Genomic DNA, 7,585 nt, shown 5'->3' with positions numbered 1-7,585 from the left:
CATTTACAAATTTAAGTGCTCTGAAAAATGTCTGTTTTATGGTCTACATATCAGCATTTTAAGCTCACGCTGCGTTGTCACATTGTTTGATTTGCCAAGTTCATATTGTCTACGTGTATTCCATAATGTTCCATTAAACAAATGTATTTAGAATGCCCAGATTCTAGGTCTAAATCTAAAACATGCGCGATAGCCTGCATGTTGTTTATTCAAAATGTACTTAAATTATCAATTTTCACATCAGAATATCAATAATTGTCTGCTCACGCTTCACGATCGCATTATTAATGATACCCAATTAACTATATCCTATTAATGATTTACAAAATATGAATAGAGTGTCCTGCTTTTAGGTCTAAAATCTCAATTTTCTTCTTCTCGCGCTTCGCGCTCGCATCAATTGTTTAGTTACATACCTATCCGATTTATTAATACAAAAAGTGCTTAGAATTACCATTTTTTAAGTCGGAATGTCAAAAAAATTTGCTCGCGCTTCGCGCTCGCATTATTGAAATATATATCGTCTTCGTGGGTAACTGTAAGTAGTCCTTAACAGGTAGATAATGCTAGAACAGTTAATACAAATTTCTGCTCGTGCTTGGCGTTCGCAGTAACCATCTAGTTCCGTATGAATCTTGTTCAGGATCACACATAACATTGCCCAGAATATTAAATTTTCGGGACAAAATACATGAAAGTAAAAAAAAAATCAAGCGCTCGCTTTTTTTTTATAAGGCTTATGAGATTATTCCATGTTTATGTTGTTTTGTAAGAATAAAACTAAAAAGTGACTGATCGGGGAAAATATAGGTGAAGATAATTTCGGGCCCTGTCCCCTATTGGCGAAAGTCGGATCCGCCCTTGTGATACATACACATCGGAAAAAATGGCTGGTGCCCCCAGGCGCGGATCCATGGGGGGGGCCGAGGGGGCCTTGGCCCCCCCCCCCTTCGGCTAAAAAAAGAGAGAGGGAAAGAAGAGAAAAAGAGGGGAAGAGGGGAAAGAAAAGAAAAAAGAAGAAAGGAAGAAGGGAAGAAAAAAGAGATGAAAGGGGGGAAAAGAGAGGAAAAGGGGGGAAAAGAAAAAGGGAAAAGAGAGAGGGGAGAGGAGGAAAAGAAGAGGGGGAAGGAAGAAGAAGAGGGAAAAAAGAGAGAGAAAAGGGGGGAAAAGGGAGAAAAGGGAAGAGGGGGAAGGAAGGGAAGGAAAAGAGAGAGGAAAAGGGGAAAGAAAGAGAAGGAAAAAGAGAGGGAAAAGAAAAGGAGAAAAAAAGAGAAAGAGGGGAAGAGGGGAAAGGAAGAGAAGAAAAAGAGAAAAGAAAAGGAGGAAGAGAAGAAAAGAAGGGGAGGGAGAGAGAGGAAAGAAGAGAAGAAAAAAGAGAGGGGAAAGAAAAGAAGAGGAGAAAAGAGGGGAAAGAAAGAGAAAAAAGAGGAAAAGGGGGAAGGAAGAGAAGAAAAAGGGAGTGGGAGGGAGAAGAAAAAAGAGGAAGAGGGGGGGAGAGAGGAAGAGGGGAAAGGGAGAAAAAAGGAAAGAGAGGAAGAGGGAAGAAAGAAGAGGAAAAAAGAGAGAGAAGGGGGAAGAAAAGGGGAAAGGAAGAGGGGAAAGAAAAGAAAAAAGGGGGAAAGAAAGAGAAAAAAGAGGAAGAGGGGGAAGGAAGAGAAGAAAAGGGAGGGGAGGGGAAAAAAAGAGGAAGAGGGGGGAAAAGAGAGAGGAAGAGGGGAAAAGGAGAAAAAAGAAGAAAGAGGAAGATGGAAGAAAGAAGAGAAGAAAAAAAGAAAGAGAGAAAGGGGAAAGAAGAGAAGAAAGGGGAGAGGAAGAGGGGAAGGACGAGAAGAAAAAAGAGGAAGAGGAGGAAAGAAAATGATGTTCGAACCAAAAGGGCGCTGAAATGATGTTCGAAGGAATGTCAAAATGTTGTTCAAACTGGGGGCAGAATTGATGTTTGAACGGGGGGGGGGGGCGAATTGATGGTCGACGTAGGGTCGCCAAATTGATGTTGGAACTAGGGGTCGCCAAATTGATGTTGGAACTAGGGGGCGCCAAATTGATACTCGAGCGAGGGGGGCGAAATGGTATTCGAACTAGGGGGCCAAATTGATACTCGAGCTAGGGCGCCGAAATGATGTTCGAACTGGGAGGGGGCCGAATCGATGTTCGAGCTCTGGGGGGGGGGCCGAATCGATGTTCAAACTAGGGGGCGCAAAATTGATACTCGAGCTAGGGGGAATGATATTCGAACTAGGGAAGGCAAATTGAGTTCGAAGGGATGCCAAAATGATGTTCGAACTGGGGGCCGAATTTATGTTCGAACGGGGGGGGGGGCCGAATTGGTGATCGACCTACATGTAGGGGCGCCGAATTGATGATCGACCTACATGTAGGGGCGCCAAATTGATGTTGGACCTACATGTAGGGGCGCCGAATTGATATTCGATCTTGGAGGGCGCCGAAATGATGTTCGAAGGGATGTTAAAATGATGTTCGAACTAGGGGGGCGCAAAATTGATACTCGAGCTAGGGGGGGGGGCGATTCGAACTAGGGAAGGCAAATTGAGTTCGAAGGGATGCCAAAATGATGTTCCAACTGGGGGCCGAATTTATGTTCGAACGGGGGGGGGGCGAATTGATGATCGACCTACATGTAGGGGCGCCAAATTAATGTTGGACCTACATGTAGGGGCGCCGAATTGATATTCGAACTAGGAGGGCGCCGAAATGATACTCGAACTAGGGAGGGAGGCCAAATCGAGGTTCGAGGTAGGGGGCGCCAAATTGATACTCAAACTAGGGGGCGCCGAATTGATGTTCAAACTAGGGGGGGCGCAAAATTGATACTCGAACTAGGGGGGCGAAATGATATTCTAACTTGGGAAGGCAAATTGAGTTCGAAGGTATGCCAAAATGATGTTCGAACTGGGGGCCGAATTGATGTTCGAACGGGGGGGGGGGGGCAAATTGATGATTGACCTACATGTAGGGGCGCCGAACTGATATTCGAACTAGGAGGGCGCCGAAATAATGTTCGAAGTGGGGGCACCAAATTGATACTCGAACTTGGGAGGGGGGCCGAATCGATATTCGCAGTAGGGGGCGCCAAATTGATACTCAAACTAGGGGGCGCCGAATTGATGTTCAAACTAGGGGCGCCAAATTGATACTCGAGCTAGGGGGGCGAAATGATATTGGAACTAGGGAAGGCAAATCGAGTTCGAAGGGATGCCAAAATGATGTTCGAACTGGGGGCCGAATCGATGTTCGAACGGGGGGGGGCCAAATTGATGATCGACCTACATGTAGGGGCGCGAAACTGATATTCGAACTGCCGCCTTGTTGTTGGCTCATTGTCCCATATATTGAAAGTTTGAAATGCCTTGGCCTTGAGGTTTTTAGGCCTTGGGTTTCCATGCCTTGGCCTTGGCCTTGGGGATTGAAGCCTTGGTCTTGGGTATTAAAGCCTTGGCCTTGGAGGTTTCAGCCTTGACTACAACACTGATGGATATATTGATAGATATTATTTACAGAAATTTTGAAGTTTACTTCCACACACTAAGAAAAAAAGGTTCAGAAAATTTAACCCCGAAAGGTTGATGCAAAATCAGCACCCTATGGGTTCAAAAATTGAACCCTGATTTGGGGTTCAAAAATTGAATCCTGCGGTTGGGGTTCATTTTTGCACCATGCGGGTTCAAAATTGCATCCCTAGGGGTTCAATTTGAAATTTAGGGGTGCAGTGTTCAGGCCATAATATCATCAGATTCCGCGCCCTCATTATGCATTAATACTAAGATATCAATTTAATAATTAAATTGTCACTTTTGTTTGATCTCGCGCTTAGCAAGATGAATAGGAAGATATATAGTCATCATATTCATATGATAACATGTCCTAAGGATGTCAAGGTCCTATGTCTCAAAATTAAAGTAATAATGAAACATATCAGCTCTTTATCAAATGCGATTTATATCCACCTTACAAGTTTCCTACAAAGTGTTTGAAATATCACATCGGAATATCAAATATTTTAAGCTCGCGTTTCGCGCTCGCTTTTATTTTCATGATAAAAGATTGTTTAGAATGCCTAGATTCTAGGTCTTAATCTGAAACACGCCCGGGCATTTTCATTCAGTTATCCAGTTTCAGATCACAATATAAAAAAAAATCTGCTCGCCCTTTGTGCTCGTATTATTAATGTAAGAAGATCCCCTTTCTCATCCCTTTCATGATTTACAAAACATGAATAGAGTATCCCGTACAAGGTTGAAATCTCGGTTTTGTTTACGCTCGCGTTTCGCGCTCGCATAAATTGATTGTGAAATATGTAATGTCTTCATGGCTAAATGCAAGCAGTCCTTAAAAGGCACTTTTCGATCAGTTCAAAACGTATACAAACATTTTCTAATCGCGCTTTGCGCTTGCATTATTAATGTAGGAAGATCCCCTCTTGCTCATCTTTTTCATGATTTAGGAAACATGAATAGTGTCCCGTTCTAGGTCTCAATCTAGAATTTTTCTGCTCGCATCAATTGTTAAGTTATATAGCTATCTTGATCATGATTACAAAAACTGATTAAAGTTATCCATTCTTTATTTACATGTAGAAATGCCAAAAATTTTCAGTTCGCGCTTCGCGCTCGCATTATTTGATTGATGAAATATCTAATGTCTTGAAATGAATAGTGTCCCGTTTTAGGTCTAAAACTAAAATTTTCCGCTCGCACTTTGCGCTCGCATCAATTGTTTGGTTATATAGCTATCTTGTTCATGATTACAAAAACTGATTAAAGTTTTCCATTCTTTATGTAGAAATGTCAAAAATTTTCAGCTCGCGCTTCGCGCTCGCATTATTTGATTGATGAAATATCTAATGTCTTGAAATGAATAGTGTCCCGTTCTAGGTCTAAAACTAAAATTTTCCGCTCGCATCAATTGTTTATTTATATAGCTATCTTGTTCATGATAAAAAAACTGATTAAAGTTTTCCATTCTTTATGTAGAAATGTCAAAAATGTTCAGCTCGCGCTTCGCGCTCGCATTTTTTTATCGATGAAATATCTAATGTCTTCATGGCTAAATGCAAGCAGTCCCTAAAAGGCACTTTTCGATCAGTTCTAAACGTATACAAACATTTTCTGCTCGTGCTTTGCGCTCGCATTATTAATGTAGGAAGATCCCCTCTTACTCATCTTTTTCATGATTTAGGAAACATGAATAGTGTCCCGTTCTAGGTCTAAATCTAGAATAGTTCCGCTCGCATCAATTGTTTAGTTATATAGCTATCTTGTTCATGATTACAAAAACTGATTAAAGTTATTCATTCTTTATGTAGAAATGTCAAAAATTTTCAGCTCGCTCTTCGCGCTCGCATTATTTGATTGATGAAATATGTAATGTCTTCATGGCTAAATGCAAGCAGTCCTTAAAAGGCACTTTTCGATCAGTTCCAAACGTATACAAACATTTTCTGCTCGTGCTTTGCGCTCGCATTATTAATGTAGGAAGATCCCCTCTTACTCATTTTTTTTTCATGATTTAGGAAACATGAATAGAGTGTCCCGTTCTAGGTCTAAATCTAGAATAGTTCCGCTCGCATCAATTGTTTAGTTATATAGCTATCTTGTTCTAGAATTTGACTTGATTTATTATTTTCTTCTGCATCCATAACATTCGTATAATACATTTTTCACAACATAATAAACATAATATGTTAGCATTTTTGGCATCAATCATAAATAAAGAGTACTGAAAAAATAATTCTAGACAAAAATGATAAACTATATGATATTCACAATTTGCAGGAGAAGGATTGTCATCATAAGCAAATTGCTTGAAAAAACGACAATCCCAAACTTATACTAATTGAATTAATACATTTATAAAGCAGAATTGGCATTTATTTTTAAATACGAAACATGAATTCATGCAATATTATAGCATAAAAATGAAGATGATAAAGCTGAGGGTGACGGTGATATGATGATGATGATGAAGGCCATGGAGATGATGGTGGTCATGATGAAGATATTGGTAATAACTAAATCGAAGGAGGAATAAATTCACGATAAAAAGGATACGACACAAAAATTTTACTTCAAATATTCTAAAAATAACATAGATTTAACGTTTGTCTTAAATGAATGAAGAGACGAAGTTTGTTTTACAGACTCTGCTGGTAGAGAGTTCCACAAATCCGGATCATGGTGTCACATGGATCTCTGCGCAATAAGCAGTTTGGGGTTGATTAAATGGAATTTTGAAGAGTTACAGGCAGAGTATGAATGAATAGATGTATTCAGGTAATAAAAATTGTGGAATGAAAGTAGGTGGGAGCATGTTATAACGTACTTAAACATAAGTAGTAAACTTTGAAGTGTATTTATGTCAAATACTGTTAGAGTCTTTAGTTTATAGAATAATGGATTTGTGTGTGATAAATATTGGGAATCAGTACAGATTCGAATTTTTTTTTTTCTGTAATTAAGTATATTGTATCAAAGTTTTCCATTCTTTATGTAGAAATGTCAAAAAATTTTAGCTCGCGCTTCGCGCTCACATTATTTGATTGATGAAATATCTAAAGTCTTCATGGCTAAATGCAAGCAGTCCTTAAAAGGCACTTTTTGATCAGTTCAAAACGTATACAAACATTTTCTGCTCGCGCTTTGCGCTCGCATTATTAATGTAGGAAGATCCCCTCTTACTCATCTTTTTCATGATTTAGGAAACATGAATAGAGTGTCCCGTTTTAGGTCTAAATCTAGAATTTTTCCGCTTGCACTTCGCGCTCGCATCAATTGTTTAGTTATACTGTATAGCTATCGTGTTCATGATTACAAAAATAATTAAAAATTTTCCATTCTTTATGTAGAAAATGTCAAAATTTTTAAGATCGCGCTTCGCGCTCGCATTATTTGATTGTTGAAATATATAACGTCTTCATAGCTAACTGTATGCAATCTTTAACAGGACTGGTAGGCCTACCTTTCCGATCGGTTCAAAACGTGTATCAAAAATTTCTACTAGCGCTTTGCGTTCGCAGTAATTATTGCAGGCACATCTTTTTTTCAGAATTTACAAATTTTTAGGAAAAAATACATACAATTTCAAAAAAAAAATTGCTCGCACTTTGCGCAGGCATTATAAAATAAGGATTATGATATTATACATTTATGTTGATTTAAATAATAAAGCTAAGAAATGACTTAGAAGACTACCCCCTTCAAATAAACAAACGAAAAAAAAAACATCTTCGAGCGGCCGATCGGGGAAATTATGGCTAAACAAAAATTCTGGGCCCTTTATTGGCGAAGGCTGGATCTGCCCCTGATTCATGTGCCTATGAAATAAGATAATTTAACATGCATTTAACGCACTTATGATTGCCTGGGGGAGGGAGGGGCCGCCATTTTTCCGAAAAGTACACAGGGGCGCCAAAATCAGGTCGAATTTGGGCCCCCTCCCTACGAAATCCTGGATCCGCGCCTGGGTGCCCCCCCCCTGAAAAAGCAAGGACCCCCCCAGTGCCCCACCCCCCCAGGAAAAAAATCCTAGCTACGCCACTGTGTAGGCCCATTGGCGGCGGAAGCACCTA

The sequence above is a fragment of the Lytechinus variegatus genome, chromosome 6, assembly GCF_018143015.1.
Source record: "Lytechinus variegatus isolate NC3 chromosome 6, Lvar_3.0, whole genome shotgun sequence".
NCBI lineage: Eukaryota > Metazoa > Echinodermata > Echinoidea > Temnopleuroida > Toxopneustidae > Lytechinus > Lytechinus variegatus.
This window is presented reverse-complemented; position numbering follows the sequence as displayed.